The following is a 24,810-nucleotide window of genomic DNA, read 5'->3' on the forward strand; positions in this document are numbered from 1 at the left end:
ATACCATTGTCTGCCTGCCAGCACATCAAATCCCAGTATATTTCCCTCATAGGGGCTTAAAGCCACCTCCACGGCTGTCATTCTTTTTCCCCCCCGGTAGCCAAAGTTGGGTTCGAGCTATGGGGCATTTTTCTGTCGCCCCTGTTACTCCTCTAATGTTTATAGTCTTTCGTGATGGCCTAATTCCCAGCTCACTAGCTTGTTGCTCATTTAAAACACTAATTTGGGCTCCTGTATCAATTAAGAATTCCAAACTTATCTGTTTTGGGCCCACAGGAATGTGTATGTAAGGCTCTCTATCAGCAGACCATTGGCAGGTATTCACCACGCAGACTGGGCGGCCTGAACCCCAAACCGCAGCTCCTAGTTTTTAGCCCATCCAGTTTCTCTTGCAGTGCCGCGAAAGGGTCCCGTTTCTCTTCCCGAGGGGGCGGGGTTGCTGGCGCTTCCCTTTGGTCTCTAGCTTTCCCCTCCAGCAATCCCACCCCCGGATGCCACCGGCGGACTGCCCGTGCAGCACGGCTCGGGCTGCCCCCAGTGCCGGTGCCTTCCGCCAGAGACCGTCCCTTCCGGGATCGCAGTTCCGACCCGACGGCTCCCGAGTTCGAGACCTCTCGGGGCGGGGTTTACAACCGGCTGAGCGGACCTTCCTGCTGCCCTCCGTTAACTCCCACCGTGCGGACCCACGTGCCCTTCTGTTTCAGTAAAGGGCCGCACATCCCTTTCCTCCCAGTCCACTTTCAGACAATCTCTTTCCCCTTGCCTTTTTGCAGAATCACTCTTTCGGTTCTGTGCTTGAATCAAGCAGGCGCCCAGGAGGGCACACACACTGCCTTTGCCATCTCGACAAGTTCCGCGGCATAGTTCTACTCTCTCCATGACCGCTGCCGGGTCGGACCACTTCTCCTTCGCCCAGTCCAGACCTGGGGGAGAAGGGCTGCAGCCGTGCCTCCGTAATAATTCCTCTATTAACACCATCCTGCCGACTACGCCAAAATGTTACGGATGCACGACTAACCAAATCCAACAGGTGTTAAAACTAAGATTTATTCTTCAGCAAAAGTTAGTTAGAAGTCCGGTAACATTTAATAAAACCACAGGCTCAATGATGTAAAGAGAATTAATACTACATGGCCGACTTAAGAATACCCAAGATTTAAAGTGATGGCTCAAAACGCGCGTATCACTCACCTAAAAGCTGAGGGCTCTCTCCCTCGAGGAGTTACCTCGGGCGGTGCCCCGGCCCGAGGGGGAGTCCCCGACTGCAGACCCGCTGCTCCGAGGAGGACTGCCAACATGTCCTCTGGCGGGACCCCGTTTATACCCCTGTCGAATCTGACCTGTGGTCATTTAATTCTATTGGCTAGGAGGGTCACCTCGGTGTACCTGGTGCATCTCGATTGGCCAGTTCAAATTTCAACCTGCAGCCTCCAGGGTTTCCTTCCCCTTCTCCCTTCCTGGAGAAGTTTTGTTTCCTGCTGGCAGGATGCGGGGGGGTGGGATGTACTGCCACACTGTGTCCCCTCCCAACTTCTTGCACCCCTCCAGCCTTCTTGCTGGCTGGGCATGAGAAACTGAAAAATCCTTGATTTCAGACCAATCATGACACAGCAACAACTGAAAACATCAGTGTGTTATCAACATTCTTCTCATACTGAACTCAAAAACGTAGCACTATACCAGCTACTAGGAAGACAATTAAATCTATCTCGGCTGAAACCAGGGCAATAATAATATCAATATTAAGATTAATATCTATTAATGATCCCTCTGTGTTCCAGATTCGGTGGCAAGTCTAATTAGCATATTTATTTTGGTTACTATTAAATGTTGGGTCAAAGAAGAACATTACTGAGTGAAATTTACTGAAGTTCTACCTCCTTATACTGGAATTGATTTGGTACTTCCAGGTAAGCCTTTCTTTGTCAATCTAGCTTGTACGTAATTACAGGGCAATGTGTAAAAGATAAAGCATACAATTAGAGTTAGACACGTATTTGCCTGACTACAGAATACTGATAGCACTGTATTCATGATCCACTGCAATGCATTTGAAAGCCACAGTGAACTATTTTCTCTCTTCTATTTTGCCATTATACAAATTGTTTCAAATCAACAGCCTAGTGAAACACTCTGCTGAGTGGATATACAACTCTTCAGAAAAATTCTTAGTTGTGAGGCTGCTTTATGCTGAGATGAATTCTAACCACAAATTCCTTTAAGCACTAATGAACATTATTTCTACAGGCCTAACACAGGGAGAGCCAATTCATTTGGCTTTAATAAGCAGACCTATGTTTTTCCTCAGACCTCTTGTTTTGACATATGAACATGTTACATCTAGGTAGCAAATTATTGTGAACCAGCTAGTCCTTGGTAATTGCATATGTGCACAATTTTACCCAGCAGTAACCTGCAGTAAACTAAATACTTCGTTCCCACTGTGGAGTAAGATTGCGCAGTTATTGCAGTTCAGCTAATATGAAATAATGTGTTAAGCAAGTCTCAGTAATATTTTTGTTGTAACTTTGAATTTTTTTTAGTTCTGTAAACATAAGTGTAACAAATTCTTTTCCTGGTTTACATATTCTATGCAGTTATTGTTCTTGCTATATCTAAAGAAGTGTTGATTTATTTCATGAAGCATCTTAGGTGCCTTGCATTAAGTAGACTCTTCTCTTACTTTTCTTTTTAGTTGTCAGTGCAAAGATTATTGAGGCAAAATGCACTATTGTTGTATATAGGTTTTACTATTGCTGTTCAAATCAATATCTCCTTCTAAGCTATGTGCTTTACAAAGATGTCCAGTCAAAAATTTGTTTCAATTTTTGCTGAGGTTATGATTTGAGTGTACAAAGATATTCTTTTATATATTTTACTGTATTCTTCAGAATAGAAAAGAAAAGTATATGAATGCATGATGGAAAAAAGTATATAGAATATTGCCTTCTTCAAACTGTTTTGACTCATTCAGGTCTTACATTTACTTAGTATATCAATACCTTATTCCCAGAGCATACACTTACCTGAAAACAAAAATAGTAAAGGAGAACAAGAAAAGTAAGATATGTATAAAGAGCAGACATTGAATCTAGAGTCAGTTTGAGCTGAATGTTTAGATTAGACCTAATTGGGTCATGCAAATAATTTCCTGATGAAGCCTGAATTCAGATTAAAAGTAGAAGTCTCATGCAAATAATTTCCTGATAAAGCCTGAATTCAGATTAAAAGTAGAAGTCGAATGCTTCTTATTTTCAGTGATTTCATCACTGTGGTGATCCTTTTTTTTGGTTGTTTTTTTTGTTTGTTTGTTTCTTTCTTTCTTTTTTCCTTTTTCCTTTTTAATACCAGTCATCTCACTCTAGGTTATTAAATATAAATTAAGTAAATATCTAAAATACAAGCATCTGTCTATCACACTTTATTAAGCAGTATTCAGGTTACAGACCCAACTCAAAAGTTAAGAAGTACTAGAATTAAAACTGTACAGGAGCATTTGCTTTTAAACAAATTTTCCAAGTCTTTTGATTTGGACAGATTGCCCTTACACCAAACTCTACTTGTCTAATATCTGGTAGTTCACATAATCTGTGCCAATGAGATATAACAGACTCCATAAATATAGAGCATTTCCATATGCCATTTATCCTCAGTTTTTCAGCTTTATTCTCAAAAGGTTTATGCATTTGTTAATCAACACCTTGCATTAAAACTATTTAAAATACTTTGTGGACAAATAAACTTATTATTATACAGTGGGGTTTTTGACACAGTTTCATTACTGATGCACAGGGTTTAGTTATCTCACCTTACTTAAATCACGGGACAGTCTATGTTACTATTTGCAAACAAATGAATGAAATACATAGTAAAGAAAAACATGAAATAAATCACTCAATTAGATTTTTAGAACAAAATAATTTCCAAAGCATCATAAAAAATCCCTGCTTTGGGCCTTAAAATGAACTACTAAGAAATATGGGGAAAAAAAGAGAAAGCCCTAGGTAAATGAAGCTACACTGAAGAAAAAAACACAGAAAACAAATGCACACACAAAAATATCCAAAAATATAAATGTTTGCAGTGTACAAAAAATAAGAAAGAATTCCTAAGACTACATATATTACTTCTTCATTTAAGAAATATATTTTAATGGCAGAGATATTTTAGTGTACACTGAAAAAAAAAATGCATAATGTGAGAACTTCTGTGAAACAGTCAGGATAGATGTTCAAAAATTTATATTTTCTACCATTCACAAGGATAAACAGTTTTTATTGTGGTGGGACCATGCTCAGTCACTTAAAGGAGAAGAAATGATACAGTTCCAGAGAAAGGCATATATTCTGATAGTTTAAAAGGTTCAATAGAAAACACTTAAAATTGTCCTGGAAAATTTTAGTTTAATCCCGCATCTTCTTGAAATTATACTTTTCAAGTCTACAATATAGGTTTAACTGACTATTAAGGTCCAAGGGGAAAAAGTTTGGTATTGGTTACCTAAAACCCATTGTTGCCCCAAAGTGAGTATTTACTACTTATTTCTAGTGGTGTACAACTCTCCAGTTGTCTTTGGGCAGTTGTATACCAAGCAGCAGAGGAACATAACAGCTGCAGGGATAAACTTCTTAACACAAAGGTCTGATAAGGGAATGAACTGAAAAAGAATACTAACACATCAGGAAAAACCCTAAAAGAGCAATAACGTATGTCAAGAATTAAAGGAGCTGCTCTTCTGAGAACTCTTTACACAAGAGGGTCAAAGGATTTACTCAAAACAAGAGAAGACAAAAAAGGCAGGATTTGTTCAACAAAGAAAGAATATACTTCATATATTTTAAAATTTTTCAATTTATGGAGTTATGCTTGTTATTTTTCTGGATGTTCCTACCCCAAGAAGCCTAGCTGCTGCCTTTATGCATAAGTTTCAAGAATTTTAAAATTCCTTTCATTCTGATTTGTCTCTTCTTATACTGCACCTCTTTCCTAGTGGTAAGTTGTGCTGTTTTTCTTTTGTTTGAATATTGTACTCTTCAGCTTATCAAAACTTTATCTCAGCCTTAATTGTGTTTATCTTATTTCTTTTGACGTGCGGAAAACAGACTCCACAATCAGTGAGATTGTAAAGTAGGTATGTTTATTCAGCGCTGGGCCGCACGGGGGGTAGTCCCACCAAAGTCGTGCGCGCCGCACTCGGCAGTTTGTCTCAAGTTTATACAGTCAAGTGTTACATATTCACAATACACCTATACATATGCATGACCTATCCCCGCTCCATATTAAAATTAGCTCCGAGAGGTCATTTCCATAGTCTCCTCTCAACTGCGCTTGCGCAGTGCCTCTTTATGGTGGTCGTCTGGTGGTCGCAGAGATGAAGATAGATGACTCCTCTTCGTCACCGCTAGTAACCTTTTTTCTTGCGCAGGCTCAGTGATTTCTTGGTATTCACCCAAGCCGCAGGACCAGTCTTAGCTGGCTCTTGGGGCCTGCTCCTGCTTCTTATCAGGAGCTGTCTTTACCTCATTGGCTGGTCCTTGGGACTAGCTCTTCTTATCAAAGACTGTCTTTGCCTCAGCTAATTTCAACAATGTAAGCACTAAACATCATCCTTCATCCCCCCTTATTATGTCTACTGAGATTCTTTTGACTCCCCTTGTTTCAGTCCCCCCTTTTCTAGAAAATAGTAAATTCTTTTACTATATCTAATCCTAGTACTTCTAACACATTGTTTCCCTATCTAGCATCCTCTCAAAGTATTTGTTGGTCTCGAGTTTTCGTCGTAACTGATTCTTTTTCCATTCACTGTAAGAGTCTCCTGTACTCTTACAGCACAAGAAGCCACACCGAACCATTATGCAAAGGACCACAGACGAGAGAATAATGATTATTATAGTGACAAACAATTGCTTCAACCATGCCAAATTTGGCAACCAGGAGGTTAATTTTTCCCATATCTCAGTGAATTCCCATGAAGTGTCATCTTGTGACATTAAATGTAAAAGCTGGGTTTGTTTCCAAATTTGAGAGAGATCTGTTTCTATTCGTCTTTTTTGGTGACTTTCCTTTGTGGTGACTTTCCATGGAGTTTTGGGTGTCTTTTCACTCTGGTGTGATGAATCCAAGCATTCCATTCCTTGATCCTAATCGCGGTGAAGGAGGTAAGTAATACTTGAAATGGTCCTTCCCACTGCGGCTCCAGAGTTTTTTCTGTAAGAGACTTTATATACACATAATCTCCTGGTTGTATATTATGTACAGGCCCATCCAAACCTCTCCCTCGAGTCCCTACCACATGCTTCCTGATTTTATTAAGTTGTTTACCTAATGCTACCATGTAAGAAGTCCCGCTTTCATCCCCCGCTTGTACAGACACCCCTCTCTGTATCCCATAGGGTTGTCCATACAGAATTTCAAAGGGGCTCAGTCCTTCTGTCGCCCTTGGTCTTGTTCGTATACGCAGAAGGGCTAAAGGGAGAGACTGAGGCCATGTCAAATTTGCTTCTTGTCCTAATTTCACAATTTGCTGTTTGATTAAGTGGTTCATTTTTTCTACTTGACCACTCGACTGGGGGTGATATGGAGTATGAAGCTGCCAATCTATACCCAAATGGCGGCTAATTTGTTGTACTATTTTTGAGACAAAATGTGGTCCTCTGTCAGAGGATATGGTTGCTGGAACCCCAAACCGTGGTATTATCTCTTGCACCAATATTTTAGTTACCTCCCGAGCTTTAGCCGTTCTTGTTGGGAATGCTTCTGGCCAACCTGAAAAGGTATCAGTTAATACCAATAAATATCGATACCCCCCTTTTCTTGGAAGTTCTGTAAAATCAATTTGCCATTGTTGTCCAGGCCCGTTCCCTTTTCCAATCTGGCCCATTTCCGCCTTGGGGGTATTCTTAGGATTAGTCTGGAGGCAAAGATCACACTGTTGAGTCACCTGTCTCACCGTGGTGTATAAATTTCTAGCCACAATTTCTCTTATCAAATGATTATACAGAGCCTCTGTTCCCCAATGTCTTTTCCTATGTTCCTCCCGTATCAAATGCCTAATAAGCAAGAGGGAATGATTAACTTTCCTTGTGGCGTATGAGCCCACCCCTCTTCATTATATGACCCTTCTAAATCTGTAATGAGCTTCTGATCTTCCTTGGTGTATTCTGGCTTACCTTCTAGGGAAATCTGCCTATCAGGTATTAAGGCCCCTTCTGTTTTTACCTTTGTTTTGGCCACTTGTTTTGCCTCTCTGTCCGCCAGCTCATTCCCTCTTTCCAAATCTGAGCTCACTTTCTGGTGTGCCTTAATATGCATAATTGCTACTTTCTTAGGGAGCTGGACAGCTTCCAGTAACTTCAGAATTTCTTCTGCGTGTTTGATATTTTTCCCTTGAGAACTCAATAGTCCTCTCTCCTTCCAAATTGCTCCATGTGCATGTACAACTCCAAAGGCATATTTTGAGTCTGTATAAATGTTCACAACTTTGCCCTGGGCCAATTCCAGGGCACGGGTTAGAGCAATTATTTCTGCCTTCTGTGCAGACGTGTTCATAGGCAAAGCCCCTGATTCTATTACCTCTTGGCTGGTGGTGACGGCGTATCCCGCATGTCGATTACCATTTAGGACATAACTGCTTCCGTCTGTGAACCAAGTTTCCCCGTTTTCCATGGGGCTGTCTTTCAGGTCTGGGCGACTGGCGTATGTTGCTTCGATGGTTTCCAAACAGTCATGATGTACCGGTTCTCCTGTGTTCCCACTGAGAAAAGAAGCTGGGTTGACAATGTTAGTGACTACAATCTCCACATCATCCTGCTCTACCAATATAGCTTGATATCTCAGGAATCTTTGCGGAGAGAGCCAATGTCCACCTTTCGCTTCCAGTACTGCTGATACTGTGTGAGACACCAAAACAGTCATTTTCTGGCCCAGAGTAAACTTTCGGGCTTCCTGTATATTCAATATCACAGTCGCAACTGCCCGCAGGCATCCAGGCCAACCTTTTGTAGTCGTGTCTAACTGCTTAGAAAGGTAGGCAACTGCCCGTCGATACGGACCCAGGTTTTGTGCTAATATTCCCAGGGCAATGCCCTGCTTCTCGTGGGAGTAAAGAAGAAACGGCTTACTCACATCTGGGAGTCCTAAGGCCGGGGCCGACATCAAAGCCTCTTTCAGTAGCTCAAAGGCTCGTTCGGTCTCCTTGTCCCACTCAAGGTGTTTCTGCTCAGTGGCTGTCAACGCATACAGTGGTTTAACAAGCAATCCATAATTATAGATCCACAATCGGCACCACCCCGTCATTCCAAGAAAAGTCCGTAACTCTTTTACTGTCTGAGGTCTCCGAGTTTGGCATATTGCCTCTTTATGGGCCTGTCCCAAAGTTCTTTGTCCCGCACTAATTTCATAGCCCAGATAATTCACTTTGCGTTGCATTACCTGTGCCTTTTTCTTGGATACCCGGTACCCCTGGAGTCCCAGGAAATTCAACAGACTCACTGTCCATGTCATACAATCTTTCTCTGTTTTGGTGGCGATCAGGATATCATCCACATACTGCAACAGCTTCCCCTCCTCAGACGGGGCTTCCCAGGATTCTAAGTCTTTCGCAAGCTGATTGCCAAAAATGGTAGGACTATTCTTAAATCCTTGTGGCAACACTGTCCAAGTGAGCTGGGTCTTTCGACCACTCTTGGGGTTTTCCCATTCAAATGTAAATAATTTTTGGCTGGCTTCATGGAGAGGGAGGCAAAAGAAGGCATCCTTCAAATCTAAAACAGTAAACCAAGTCAATTCAGGTGTTAATACCGTCAACAGGGTATATGGGTTCGCCACTACTGGGTAAAGATCTTCAGTTATCTTATTCACCGCCCGTAAGTCTTGGACCACCCGATATGAACCATCGGGCTTCCGAACAGGTAATATAGGGGTATTGAATTCAGACTCACACTCTTTTAATAATCCCAACTGCAAAAATTTTTCTATCACCGGCCGGATTCCTTCTCTATCTTCCTTCTTTAGGGGATATTGTTTAATTCTTACCGGCTTTTGGCCTTCCTTGATCCTAACTTCAACAGGTGGAGCACTTTTCGCTCTTCCAGGTGCATCAGTAGCCCATACCCCTGGGTACACTTGGTTTAAGATGTCCTCGTTAATGCTTCCTTCTAGGGGGAGACTGGTTAAAGTTAAGCTCAATATTTGAATATATTGCTGATCTTTTACCTCCAGAGTAATTTCTCCCTTTTTGAATACAATTTTTGCTCCCAATTGTTCCAACAAGTCCCTTCCCAAAAGTGCCTTTGGGGAGTTGGGCATATATAAAAATTTATGAATGCCCCACTGTTTTCCTAATTTATATTCTAAAGGTTTACAAAAATATGCCTTTTCACTTTGGCCAGTTGCTCCTTTCACCATGACATAATCATCTCCCAGGGGCATCAAAGCTTGATTCAGAACCGAGTATGTTGCTCCTGTATCTACCAAAAATTCTACCTCTTGTTGTGTTTTCCCTAGCTTAATTATAACCAGTGGATCCGCTAGGGTAGATTCCCCAGGTTCCCGTCAATCTCCCTTCACATGGGCTACCATTCCTCCTGTTTGAGCCCTCTGATCCTCCTTGTTCCTTGGGCATTCCTTTTTCCAATGACCGAATTTCTTGCACAAAGCGCATTGATCCTTGCCCAGTCGCGGCAAGTCTCGTCTAGGCCCTCTTCCTCTTTCTTCCTGGATAACAGCCATTAATTTCCTTTGCCCCTGCCTATATCCTTCCTCTCTGTTACTAAATACTCTCCATGCTTCATCCAACAATATTTCTAAATTCCTACTCTCTGTAGGCTGTAATTTCTGAAGTTTGCGCCTTATATCCCTTGTAGATTGCCCCAAAAACAGGGAGACTAATTGTTGTATTCCTACCTCTGACCCAGGATCCAGCGGTGTGCTGCGGCGCATTACATCCCTCAATCGATCCAGGAATTCAGATGGAGACTCGGAAGGACTCTGTTTAACTGCATATAAAGTTGACCAATTTATAGTTTTAGGGATTGCTCTCTCTATTCCTTTTGCAATCCATTCCTGATACCCCTGCAATCTTTCCATATGTGCAGATCTATTAACATCCCACTTTGGGTCTTGGAGAGGGAAATATTCCTTAATGTCCCCTCCTGTAATCTTATAATGATCTTCAGCAAGGTTCCCTGCTGTTTTTAAAATCAGCTGTTTTTCTGTCTCAGTCATATATTCCAATAATAGCTGTATATCCTTCCAATTGGGGTTATGCTGTTTTACAATAAATTGGAAATGCTTAGTTACACCTATCGGATCTCTCCTATAATCTTTTGCAACCTTTTTCCATTCCCCTAGGTCAGCAGTAGAAAAGGGTACTTCGATTAACATCGTCCCACCATCTGGCCCCACCGCCTCTCGGAGAGGTGCTTGTAAAGCTGTTGAGGTAGTTTTCTTCCTAGTACGGGAAGATACAGGGCTGCTCGGGGGGGTTGGAGTTCTATCCGAGTCTGCATCCTGTTCCTGTGGTCGAGGGGGAGGCTTAAACAAATCAGTTAGATCTTGTTCTGGTGCCTGATGGATTTTATTTGTCTTTGTACATCTTTGTCCAATACTAAATCCCGAACAACACCGCCTCAGTTTACCTCTAAGCTCCTTGTTGTTCTCTCGCTCAAGTGCAAGCACCATGGGGTCCTGTGGGGGTACCATTCCACAGTCCCTTTGCCACTCCGGATGATTTCGGAGGGTGAAAAACATGTCTGCATACGAAACCTCATCCCATTTTCCTTCTCTCCTTAAAAACAGCATTAGTTGTAATAAAGTATTATAATCTATTGACCCATTAAGCGGCCACTTAGCATCACCTTCTAACTTATACAACGGTCACCACTGATTGCAGTATTTAATAAGGTTCTTTTTACTTTCCGTACCTCCGGTCCCAACAATATCTTTCCAGTGGGCAATTACACAACCCAGAGGACTCTTCCTCAATACTCCTCCTTGTTTGTTTCCCATTTTAATACTCTTCCTAATAATTCTTAAGTTGGATTTTGGCTTCTCCTTTTAATAAGCTTCCATGAAAATCGTTCCTTACACTTCTTTATAGTCTTCCCTCCATTTCCCTCCCACACATCCCAAATTTCTGGAATTAATTTTCCTTTACACACCAATCTCACTATTTCGCTTAGTGAACTCTTTCCCAATCATAAAAGTGTGGAATTTGGGGAAAACACTCAAGGCAGTCTGGTTTCCGTCTGCTACAGTACTGCTACAGTACCACCTTCTCCCACAAGATTTACACTTCAACAAAGCCAAGCTGGATGCTAATTACTATATAGTCCAGTTACAAGCCCACATACAAAGCAGGGGATCACCGCTATTAATACGTAAAGACATTCACACAAACATACATACACCTATAGATTTCAACATATCATTTCCACACACCCCCACAAAATCTTTAACATAAATTTCCAAACATTCACATCATACAATCATCGCTCCAGTTGACAACCCTCCAGCAGCTGCAAAAGTAAACCAAGCGCAATTGCGAGGGGGTGCACCTACCCTTCTCCTGCCTCTTATATACCAGTCATCGACAGGTCCGTCCTGGCTCCCGATACCGGGATACAGCAGTCACCCCGGATTTGCTCGATCTACCCCCAAGATCGCTAGCGGCCGCTCTATCGGTCAGCAAATCCCCCCTTACCATACAAGGTACCCTCCTCCCATACGGGGACTACGCTGCACGCCAGACGTCTCTGCGCGATTTACCAGCTGTCCCGGCCCGTATTTCTACAGGCTACCTTTGTAAACATACCGTTTAGTCCGCGGCTTCAGGAGGTTGTTGTCTGCTCCCGTGGTGAGCGGCTGGCAGTGGAGGCTCCTCCGAGGAAAGTGCTCGGGGCGCGCCGAGGGGCGTCCGCGCCGCAGTCGGTCCCGCAGCCGAGCAGAGAGTCTCCTGGCTGGCTCGCCAAACTGACGTGCGGAAAACAGACTCCACAATCAGTGAGACTGTAAAGTAGGTATGTTTATTCAGCGCTGGGCCGCACGGGGGGTAGTCCCACCAAAGTCGTGCGCGCCGCACTCGGCAGTTTGTCTCAAGTTTATACAGTCAAGTGTTACATATTCACAATACACCTATACATATGCATGACCTATCCCCGCTCCATATTAAAATTAGCTCCGAGAGGTCATTTCCATAGTCTCCTCTCAACTGCGCTTGCGCAGTGCCTCTTTATGGTGGTCGTCTGGTGGTCGCAGAGATGAAGATAGATGACTCCTCTTCGTCACCGCTAGTAACCTTTTTTCTTGCGCAGGCTCAGTGATTTCTTGGTATTCACCCAAGCCGCAAGACCAGTCTTAGCTGGCTCTTGGGGCCTGCTCCTGCTTCGTATCAGGAGCTGTCTTTACCTCATTGGCTGGTCCTTGGGACTAGCTCTTCTTATCAAAGACTGTCTTTGCCTCAGCTAATTTCAACAATGTAAGCGCTAAACATCATCCTTCATCCCCCCTTATTATGTCTACTGAGATTGTTTTGACTCCCCTTGTCTCACTTTTCCTATCCTCCTGGCTTGTCCATTATTATTATTAATTATAAGCAAAATGATATACAGACACACATTAGAGATCTCTCTCTGCTCTCAGAAGGTGTCAGACAAACAATACACTTCCTTTAGCTGTGCCCAAGTTTTCTCCAACAAAATCCTTTGGTAATTGCCTTAGTCAGGAGAAAAGGAAAATTGGACCCCACTCAGACTGGATGAGTGGACCTTCTGTACCATGTGAACTACTGGGCACAAAATAAACCCATTCTACAAATAGTAAACATAAATAAATCTCTGTCTTGTAAAGGAGTATAAATCATCATCACCTATGTTCTAGGTGGTGATATTTTGCTGATGATATTTAATCATGCACCACTACATCAAGTGACATTTCTGTGCAGCATGTCACCTCCAGCAGCCTGCAAAACAGCAAGTGAGGAAAGCACAGGAACATCAAGACACATAGACTTTTTCTCATACTGGAGCATTACCCACAGTCACCATCAATAAAATGATGTGTTGTCATGCTGAGATTTATGTAGCAAACTAGCTTGTAGCATGCTTTTGAGGTAAGATCAAAGCCTGCGTCTGCACTGCATTCTGCAATTTCCAGAATATTCCAATACTGCCCAATAAAACCAGTATTCCAACACTGATTTTGCAGAATCTTCCTTGTGATTATTTTTCCCCTATATGAAACAACTAAAACACATATAGCTAAAAACCAAAACAGAACAAAACAATGAATACCCAGACCTACTAAAATTGTCTCTGTGTTTTATCTATAATTACAAATGTGAGTTCCAGAATTCAAAAGTTTAAAAGAAAAAGAAATACCTTCTTTCCCCTGAAGAGGAAGCACTTAAATATCTGTAAAGCATCATAAATTTTGTTGGCAAACTTAAGATACAATCTGAGTAAAACATTTCTAGACAGTTTTTTATCTGATACATTTTTATGGTTTGTTAAGCATTTTTTGAATGGTACAAATACTCCCTTCCCCCCCACCCCCCCAAAAAAGGTGAGCTAAGACTCCAATAAGCATAGGCTAGCAAAGCAGCTTACTGTTAACAAACAAGTAAAAGATACAGATCAGACAGAAAATCTGTAATTGCTGAGGAAATATGACTTTTCTTTTCTGAAAGAATAAATTCTCTGTTCTGGTACCGTTCTGTCTTGGAGTTCTTCCGATCCACGAATTCTAAATCTTACTGGGAATAAGTTGTAAGTGGACCTGTCACTATTATCCTGGAAGAGGGGTCCTGCACTTCGGTCATGGCAACCCCATGCAGTGCTACAGGCTTGGGGAAGAGTGGCTGGAAAGCTGCCTAGCAGAGAAAGACCTGGGGGTGCTGGTTGACAGCCGGCTGAATATGAGCCAGCAGTGTGCCCAGGTGGCCAAGAAGGCCAATCGCATCCTGGCCTGTATCAGGAACAGTGTGGCCAGCAGGAGCAGGGAGGTGATTGTTCCCCTGTACTCGGCACTGGTGAGGCCGCACCTCGAGTACTGTGTTCAGTTTTGGGCCCCTCACTACAGGAAAGACATTGAGCTGCTTGAGCGTGTCCAGAGAAGGGCAACCAAGTTGGTGAGGGGCCTTGAGCACAAGTCTTATGAGGAGCGGCTGAGGGATCTGGGGTTGTTCAGTCTAGAAATTCTATGATTCTATGATTCTAAGAATGAATCAGATGTTCAGCTGATCTGCTAGAGAAAGGCCAGTAGCCCTATCTGGGAGCATGGATTTGTGGTGTGGATTTTGCAGGATAGGGCAGACACAAAGAGGAGACTTCAAAACATTGTTGCCAATGAAGGAGGCTTTAGTTGCACTGAGCTTAACTGTTGGGCTAAGTTCCAAGTGTCAGAATGCTAGGCAATCAATAATTATAAATATGGGATTGACAGTAACCCTGTTTTATGTCATTTTCATTTCTTACAGACTTTTTGATTAACATGTCTGCATTTATTCTCTACTGAAAAAGAATTTATGCTTTCACATTTCCAAATGCTTACAAATGTCTTTATATTAAGGCAGCTTTCTTGGAAACCAAGTTCTGAATGCAAGCTGTACTTTGCTGAGATCCACTGTGATTATCTCTGCAAATTGTCAATGAACTTTTTGTAGACCTGATGTCAGGAGAGAGAAGAAAGGAGAGCTGTTATACTCATGAAGAATAGAGAGAGAGAGAGAGCGAAGGGAGAAATACTAGGCTTTTCTAGAACTAATGAAGTTGTACCACAAAATTAAATTAAGAGGCTAGACAAGATGAAGTAGTTTCCTATTGTTTATTCTGCAAGCTGCAGAAGCCATGGATCTGTGTCTGCTGAGATCACCCATGTGCTCAGAATGAAAATCCAATAGAAATCTTTGAGATCACAAACAATAGGAAAGTATCTGGATGCTTAAGTACAGGGCAGTTTATAAGTCATTTTTAGCAAAGAGTCCGTTATGCTGCCTGTCACAAAATGACCATTGCCCATTTTCCTATCTGTGAGGGTCTCCAGCTGATATTACTTCTCAGTGAACCATAGAAGCAGGAAGAACTAAAAATAGCTGTATTATGAGTAACTGTACATTGATTAAAAGTAGTCTTCATTTAACTCTCATTTAAAAGCCAAAAAAATTAGAATGTAACTGTGGGCATAAAGCTAGTAATGTCAGATATAAAATTCGATGCCATTGAAGGCCTTGACTAGCTACCAGTGAGATGAAAAGAAAAATGTGTGTTCAATTAAGAAATACTAACTTTTTTTTAGTAAGAGAATGAAGAAAACAAGGCAAAAAAACTATAAAACATGAAAGAAGGAAATATTAAGGAAAGAAACAGTAGTGAGACAGTTGTGTAGAGCTCTTCCTATGAAATCACTTTAAAAATTTTTGTAAGTCACCTATTCACTCTAACAGAATAAATTTATCAAATAGACTTTTACAAAGGTCATTCTAGCTGGGATTTTATTTTGCAATGTATAAAATGAAGCAACTACTCCAGCTCAGCTTCACTGGAAAAGCAATTTGGTTCAATACAGCTTAGTTCTGCACAAAACCTGAGCTTTAGTAAATAAATGGATCATCCCAAGATATGAATTTTCTGAACTGTCATGAACAAAGATTCAGCTCCTAGTAGGCATACTGAGAAAGAAACTGTCCTGAACCTTTGCAAATATTTGCTTATGAAACGTTGAAAAACAGGACAGTTAACATGTGAAACTAATAATTCCTTAGTGCCCTCAATACTTTTTCTAAAATCCTATTTTTAGCTGTGTACAGATCTGTACTCTGAAGGAAAGTTGTTCCAATAAAAAAAGAAGAAACAAACCAAAGAGATTGCAGGAAGTAAGGATGACTAATTTTTTTTTTTTCCCCAGTAATCTCTATTAAACAAACAAACAAATGACCAAAGAAAACTCTCTTCTCCAAAAAAAACCCCAAGCCTTCATTGACTAGAAAGTATGTGTAGATAAAAAACAAGCAAAAGAGGGTAGTGTCTCAGTTTTGTGTGCATGTATGTGATGCATACCTCAATGTATTTACTTCAGCCTAACCATGCAGTCATGCAGCCTCTGTAGTTAGTTTAGCTGTAGTCCCGTGGTGCATTGACCTTGGCTGGATGCTATGTGCCCACCAAGCCTATCAGTTCCCCTCCTCAACTGGACAGGGGAGAAAAAATATAGAGACTCATGGGTTGAGAAGAGGACAGGGAGAGATCACTCACCAGTGACTGTCATGGGCAAAACGGGCTTGACTCGAGGAGATTATTGCCAATCAAATCAGAGTAGGGTAATGAGAAATAAAACCAAATCTTAAAACACCTTCCCCCCACCCCTCCCTTCTTCCCGGGCTCAACTTCACTCCCAGTACCTCCAACTCCTCCTCCCAAGTGGCGCAGGGGGACAGTGAATGGGGGTTGCAGCTAGTCTGTAACAATTTGTCTTTGCTGCTTCACCCGCCTCATACTGTTCCCATGGTCCAGCATGGGGTACCCACAGGAGACAGTCCTCCACAAATTTCTCCAAGGTGGGTCCTTCCCACAGGCTACAGTTCTTCACAAACAGCTCCAGCGTGGGTCCTTTCTATGGGGTGTTGTCCTTCAGGCACAGACTGCTCCAGCACGGGCTCCTCTCTCCACAGGTCCACACGTCCTGCCAGAAGCCTGCTCCAGCATGGGCTTCCCACAGGGTCACAGCTCCGGTGTGGGGTCCTCCCTGGGCTGCAGGTGGATATCTGCTCCACTGTAGACCTCCATGGGCTGCAGGGGGACAGCCTGCCTCACCATGGTCTTCCCCATGGGCTGCAGGGGAATCTCTGCCCCGGCACCTGGAGCACCTCCTCCCCCTCCTTCTGCACTGACCTGGGGATCTGCAGGGTTGTTTCTCTTACATGTTCTCAGTCCTCTCTCTGGCTGCAATTGCCCAGGGGTTTTCTTCCCCCTTCTTAAATCTGTTGTCCCAGAGGCACTACCACTGTCGCTGATGGGCTCAGCTTTGGCCAGCAGCGGGTCCAACTTGGAGCCAGCTGGCATTGGCTTTGTCAGACAGGGGGAAGCTTCCAGCACCTTCTCACAGAAGTCACCCCTGTAGCCCCGCTGCTACCCAAATCTTGCCATGCAAACGCAATACATCTACACATCTTTTGTATTTTCTATTCCTTGACATGCAGCTTTGAACATACAATCCCACGATATCACAATTCATTACTGTTCTATGTGTTTCCTTCTCTGCCAACTGCTAGAACTGAATTCAGGTATGTATTTAAATGATCTCATAGGGACCGGCTCACACTTACGGCCCTTCCTGGTTTTGTCACTGGGCATATGGTAATTTTCACTTTATAACTTCCTTTGTGCCAGACCATACAAAGTCTTCCTACCACTTCTGGTATTGTCCTCAGGAGGTGATATTCCTACTCTATTATTTTAACTGATTGTTGTGTTAAAAGGCTAAATATATGATCCCCAGGATGGGTTTGGAGTGCATTTTGCCATGTTGAATTTAAGAAAAATGCAATAGATTGTTCTAGCACAGGTGAGATGGTTTGGACATGAGGTTTTACACATTTAGTAAAAAAACTAGTACCAGATTATTATTTTTTGACACTAATTTTCCTTTATTACTATTATTATTATTATTATTACTATTATTACTGTTGTTAGTTTAAAGATTACATTCCATTATATATTTTTACTTAAGAATGAGTTCTTCATTTACTAAAATCAATTTCTCTTGTGAAACTATAAAGAGTACAAGAAATAAGATAAATCAGCAAACCTTTGCATTACAACTGTCCGGTGCCACTATTTGACCACTCCGAAACAAGTCATCCAAGTGTGCACATATGGTCTTTATGGAGGCTTTTCAGAAGGCCTCGATCCCACTCTCAATGAAATCAGTGTTAAAATTCCTTTGCAACTAAACACAAAAATTACCTGAAACAATGTTTGAAAAATGAATGAATAGTGAATGGTATTGTCCTAATCAGTGGTCTTATTTGGACTTGGAAGTAGCTTGGAAGAGAGATTCTAGGAGGCATATATGCTGTTAAACATTCCCTTTTTAAACTTTTGCAACTCACACATAACAGCCACTATTACCTGATATTTTTAGAGGCTATCATTAAATGCCCATTAAGCTCTTTAAGCTATAAATTTAAAGTAAAAACAATAAGAAATTTTATCTTTTTTAAATTGAAATGGTATTATCTAAGCAAATAAGAATCAAATTATGATTCACTAATTTGCCTAAAGGATATAAATCTTGGAGCAGAAGTTGTCTGCATATTCTAAAGCTGTAACCATGTAATTTTTAATAGAAAATAAAATGCTTTCTTTTATAATATTAGCCTCAAGTTGTGCTTTACAGCTACCACTTTTGGTATGTCCAAATAAATAAGTAAACAAATATTTTAGCAAAATAATTCATAAAAATTATTGTGATATTTACCAGTTCAAACAATAAGCAGCAATGTTCTAAAATAGCCTTTTAATTTTCACAAATATCTTCCCTGAGGCTCTATTTTTTATAATGTATGCAGCAACTTATGAAGTACTTTCCTGAAAAATCAAAACTCCATTAGAGTTTTCAAGCAAATTCTTAATAACTCCTTAATAATATCTGATAATCATGGTCATAAGATAGTCACTCAATTTTTTGTGAGGAAGGGCTCAAGTAGTTCTGTACTTTTTAATTTTGAAGCTTCACTCTCCAAATTCTGCATTGTTCTCCTTGAAACGTTTTGTTTGTTTGTTTTTCTCTATGGCAAACTACCCTCCTTTTCCTATTAATTAGAGTGAATAAACCTTCATTGTGCTGTTTTAATTCTGTTTCTTGGTTGTTTCTGAGAAAATTGGTTGCATTATCAACTAGAACTGTGTCTTCTTACTGGATACTGTAATAACTTGCAGTTGTGGCAAAGTTATGGTATGGTCCAACTATAGTTGGATAGTTAACACTTCTTATCGACAACTTTGTGTGAGTTAGTTTTCTAGACTCCACAGATAAAAGGAAATTATAGTACCTCAGAATGAGGTATCTATCACCAAAGTGCCTATTTCTCTCCACTGATTATAAAGTCAAGATGACTGGCATAGGCATAGCCATCTGTACAACAAATATCTATAAACTTATCTGTAAAGTCTACACCTAGTCTAACCAGTTCTGGTCAGGACTACCATTAAAATCCTTTCACATGTCTATCTTTGAAAAATACCCACTTGCAGATGAACTTTCCTTGACCATCCTGAACGCAAAGTTGAGTTTTTTTCAAGAAAAAAAATATTTAAAAATCACTGGCTCATTATCTTTCCCTTCTGCAGCCTATTCTTGAAGAGTGTAATCCTAGAATCAGTGAAACTATGAGCACAACTCTGAAATAATGATATAAATGCTTTTAAAATTTGATTTAAAAATAGAAGAAAAATGAATACTGTTTCGTATATCTATTTCTTCTATATTTAACATGCCACTTTTCACATACACTAACCAACATGTAAAATTAGTATTTCCTTTCTGGTAGCACCAATATAATTAAATAGTCTGGCCTGGTTCTATTTACAAGTTATTTGTGACAGCTCACTTAGGTTCCTAGCACTCTGATGTGATCGATATACTCTTCTCACTTAAAAAGTGTAACATGACTCATACCAATCAAGTGCAGACTCCTCATTATCTTAAACTTTAGCTGCCCCATAAGTAAACTGCTTGAAATTTGTTTGCTTTTCTGTATGAATAAGCATTTCAGTGATGCTAAACCTTAAACACTTATTCACTATTTTGATAAGTAATATTACTATCAAAAGTAATAGCTACTATCAAAATGCAAGCTCTTCCAAGTTTTACCCTTGTGCTATGTAATTTTGCTGTTCTCAAGATGAAGGACTGTTCAGAGTACGAACAAAAATACTGTACCTTAAAGCTCACATTCAAAAAAAAGCTACTTGAGTAAAGCAACTATGGAACTATGGGTTAATGGATTGTCAATAAACCGTATTTTTGGGAATGGCCTTCCTCTTATTTCTTTCTGGAGACAGATTTTAAGACTACAAATCTTTCAAGCATGAACTGTGTCTCATTTCTATATCACTCAGCTAACCAATTTAACTTTAAGGTACCAGACTAAGTACATAGAACAGACAGTGCAGGAGAGAAATGCATGTCTACAAACTTGGAAAATGAAGTTTTGATCTGTGATAGTGAAAGCCTTATTATAAAAATTCACAATGTCTTCTGCACAAGTTTCTTAGTTCTATTGCAGATGTGATTTGCCAATCAGAATTAATTAATCAGAAAGAAATCTTTAATGTTCATTTGGTAAAGTAGAGAGACTTTAACACCCATATACTTGGTTAATATTCTTTGCATGCCTTTCTTTTGGTAGTTTTTCCTACAGTTCTCCTATGGGATAATTAGAAGAGGTGGTAACTTCTTAACAGCACAGAGATTTTGTAATGGTAGTCTTAAGTGAATAAGCTGGCTCTTTCAGCCCATGGAGGACCCCATGCTGGAGCACATGGATGTGCCCAAAAAAGGACGTGACTCCATGGGAAGACCATGCTGGAGCAGTGTGCTCCTGAAGGACTGCAGCCTGTGGAAAGGACCCACGCTGGAGCAGTTTGTGAAGAGCTGCAGCCCATGGGAAGGACTCACTTTGGAGAAGTTTGTGGAGAACAGTGACCCATGGGAAGGACCCCACGCTAGAGCAGGGGAAGAGTAAGGAGTCCTCTCCCTGAGGAAGAAGGAGCAGCAGAGACAATGTGTGGTGAACTGACCCCAACCCCCATCCCCCATCCCCCTGCACTGTTGGGGGGGTAGGTAGAGAATTTGGGAGTGAAGCTGTGCCTGGGAAGAAGGGAGGGGTGTGGGGAAGGTGTTTTAAGATTTGGTTGTACTTCTCATTATCCTTGTTTTAATTTGATTTGTAATTAATTAAATTGATTTTTTTTTTTTTCCCAAGTTGAGTCTGTCTTTTGCCCATGACCACAATTGGTGAATGATCCTTCCCTGTCCTTGTCTCGACCCATGAGCTTTTCAATTATATTTTCTCCTCCTCATCCCACCAGTGGGGGAGGAGTGAGCAAGCGGCTTTGTGGTGCTTTGTTGCCAGTTGGGCTTAAACCATGACAGACATATACAGATAATCATGCCCACATTAGATAGGCAGCCCAATAGGGATGGTCAGTTTCTGTCCTTAGATTCAGATCTTACATTTTCCTGCTGCATCCAAAGGCTGTGGTGAGACTACAAATCATATTATGAGAAAAATTCTTCTTCCCAAAAAATCAAAGGCATACTGTTGTTTCAACCCTTAAAAAACAAAACCAACCAATAAACAAAAAAGAATCTGCCTTCCATATGACGTTCCCAAATAACAAGTGCAATGTCTGCTTGAATGCTTGTACCCTTCAAAGATCTGTAATAAATATTAAAACTATACAGCCAAAATTACAGACAAATGTATTACATTGTATGCTCAATAAAATAAATGAAAGTGATAGCACCAAGTTCAATGTGACAGAATTTCAGACTTAGATATAGATTTTCTCATGATAAATTCTTAAAAAAAATATTTTGGCACAGCTTTTTTGTATCTATTTATATATACACATTAAATTGATAAATACTGTAAAATTCTACCATTTTAAGATTTTGCTTTTATTAACAGTGATAAGTAAAATCAGTCTATTTAGAAGCTGTACGTGGTATTCTAAATTATTCCAGAAGGCATCATCAGTGATCCTTTCCTTTTGTCCCTCTCTTTGGAAAGTGGCCCAAAGCAGATTTAATTTTTTTCCCTTTCAGCTATCTTTAACACTTTGTCTGTAAATTTCTTAAAAGTCTTAACTTGTTCCTCATTTTAATTGGTAAGCCAACCACAAAAAGTTTGGCTTTTGGCCAAAGTTTGGCAAATGTACACATTTGCTTCTAAATAGTAAAAGGCCCCTTGTTATCTAGTGCTTTCCAGTCCCTTAAGTTTTCCCATGCTGAATGCTCATCAAAGGAATTATTCTGTTTCTTCATTTCTTGCCAGCTGATTTACTAGTCCTGTGAGTAGTCTACTGGTAATTAGTGCTTAGAAAACAATCTAGGGACTGGATCTGGATTCAATTTATATGGCAAGAAGTTACAGCTGTGCTATATGAATAATAGATAGAGGTAAATTAGAACCAGTTTACCATGAGCTTTTTTCCCTTGTTAAGTGATCACTATATAAAGCACCTTTGGTCTTCTCAGAAAATGGTCCTGCCCCAGGCTGTCTTGCCTTCCAATCTTCTGAACAACTTCTAATCTTCAGCAATCGCAGTGAAAGTAAAAGAACACATCTGAATTAATGTACAGGCACAAACAGTATTAATGTAGGCCAAAATGAAATTAAATTGAGATTTTGCTGACAAAGTAGTTAATGGTTCAAACAATGTGCAAGCAGAAAATGCTTGTATAGTGCTGATGGATTTCTAATCAACTGTGAAAAAAATAGATATAAAACTACCTTCTGGGAATTCCAAATGTGAACATTTTATTAGAAGGCAAAAGGTTATATAGAATTAATCTATTTACAAAATTCTGCCAGCAATATGCAAGCCAGTGGGAATATCTAAAAGGAAATAATAGATATGTAGGAGTCGCTTCCTCCAGCATGAAGTCAGTTAATTAACATTAAAATATAAAGGCCAAGACCAGTCTTCTTCTGGAGGTGCTATTATCATCTTAACATATGGGTATAAATCTGGAAACCTGCCAAAGTTATAAAAAGTTTTCTAAATGTCTTGATAATAAATACCCCAGGAAAACATTAAGTAGGAAATGAAACAGATTTATAACAAGTGCCAATAATAACCAGTAATTTCCTACCTACAAAGTTACACTAAAAGAAATTTCTCCAATTGTGTTGAAAATGAATGCAGAGCACCTGCTTTGACAGATGTGTTATAGGGCAGCAGCTGCAGGGACAAGAGAAAGGACAAAAAAAAAAGAATCTAATTAAGAGGTATTAAGGAAAAATAACTTGTAATTAGTAGACCAGTGAAAAATGAGGGGGAGGGGAGGCAAATTGACAGTCTTACTCATAACCTGAAGAACACTGATTTCTATGATGAAAATTTAGATTCAAAAGGCAACGTGAACCACATTAATGTACATTAATAAGATTTTTAAACAAGGAAGATGAAATCTAGTTTACTGTTAGATTTTCAAAATTGTTCAGCATCTACCAGGTATCATTGAGCTCTAGATATTCAGTACTTCTGAAATCAGTGCATTTAGGTGATTGAGGTTGATTTTAAAATTCGGAAAAAAAAAAAAAGAAAATGAAACCCTCAGTTTTCACAATAAAATAGGATTTTTTTTTAATGGGAGATGGGGTGGTTTTTTGTTTGCTTGATTGTTTGTTTGTTTGTTTTCCAGTTAATGGATTGTCTTTTTTAAGGAAAGATAGTAGAAAAGGACAATCTGAATTTGTCATGAAAGTTCTTTAATAGGATGATCCTGCTGAAACAGAAACTCTTCATTAGAGGTACAGATTTATTGATACAAAATCTCCCTTGAAGAATAAATTGTTTGTAAGGCAGAAAGTTTCACATAATCCAAAGGTAATGTCAACAAGCATCCAATTATACTGAATATATGGCTATAAAATTTGTAGATAATTTCTTGAAACTTCCACCTACTGAGGTATTTGACAAATCAGCCCTCTCTTACAAGGAAGCATACTGAAAATCTATGTGGTAAAAAATGTAAGTTTATCTTCTGTCTCCAATATTTTCTACTGATACGTACTGTAAATCTCTAAGAAAAATAAGTAGCAATGCATACCTCTGACTAACATAATACTCAGTGACAGCACAGCTCCTACTTTATAAATTTTTAAGTTATATATAAAATAGCAAATTTAAACCTTAAGAAATAACAGCTTAAATTTTCTCATTGAATAAGTAAAGATTATTTATCATAGCATTATGTGTTTAAATTACAGTCTGTAATTATCCCTGATATGCAGGCAATTGCAGAATATTTTTCATGAAAAAAAAATTCTACACTAAGTAATTTTTTTTTAAACTGTGCGTTATTATATTATGTGCACCTATTACATTTCACACATAAAATAAAATACTGTAAAAAATTAATTCCTGTGAAAAATATTGTGCTTCTTCCCTGCCACTGAATAAAAGCTCTATTACATTTTTACTTTTATCTTTCATGTCTGGCTTTTAAAACACATTTTTATCTCTGATTTTCTGGTGCAAGGTCTGAGCAATTCAATGACATTACATCCTCCTTTTACATCTAATCTAAGACTTTACCTTCCAGCTCTGTGGTGCGGTATGTTGTTTCAGCAACCTGAAACAGTAGTACTTTACTCCTGTGTATATAAACAAATGCTTACTGAACCACCAAGGCTTACGGTATCATAGGCTTCAAACTTAATTTTAATCCTTTTAATTATTTGTGATAATTTCCTGTGATTGTGAGTGTTCTCTTCCCCGTCATCCCAGGTGCTAAAATATCCAGTCTTCCCACATTATGAAATGTCAACAGTATACTCTCAACTGATCCAGGCAAGCTAAGAAGATGTCAAGAGAGACAGGGAACTGATGGAGCAGGGAATGGTGGTGAAAAGAAATTAGATATCTTACTTTCTGACCAATTCTGAAGGGGAATGTAGGTTAGGTACAATTTTCCTGCAAGTTGCAGTAGAGGAAAGGCTTGAATTTTGTTCCTCTTAAAGATTTGGGGGTTAATTTGAATGATTATTTACAAATGGAAAGACAGATGAGTTTAAACTGGAAA

This window comes from Harpia harpyja, chromosome Z (assembly GCF_026419915.1).
Source record: "Harpia harpyja isolate bHarHar1 chromosome Z, bHarHar1 primary haplotype, whole genome shotgun sequence".
Classification (NCBI taxonomy): Eukaryota; Metazoa; Chordata; class Aves; order Accipitriformes; family Accipitridae; genus Harpia; species Harpia harpyja.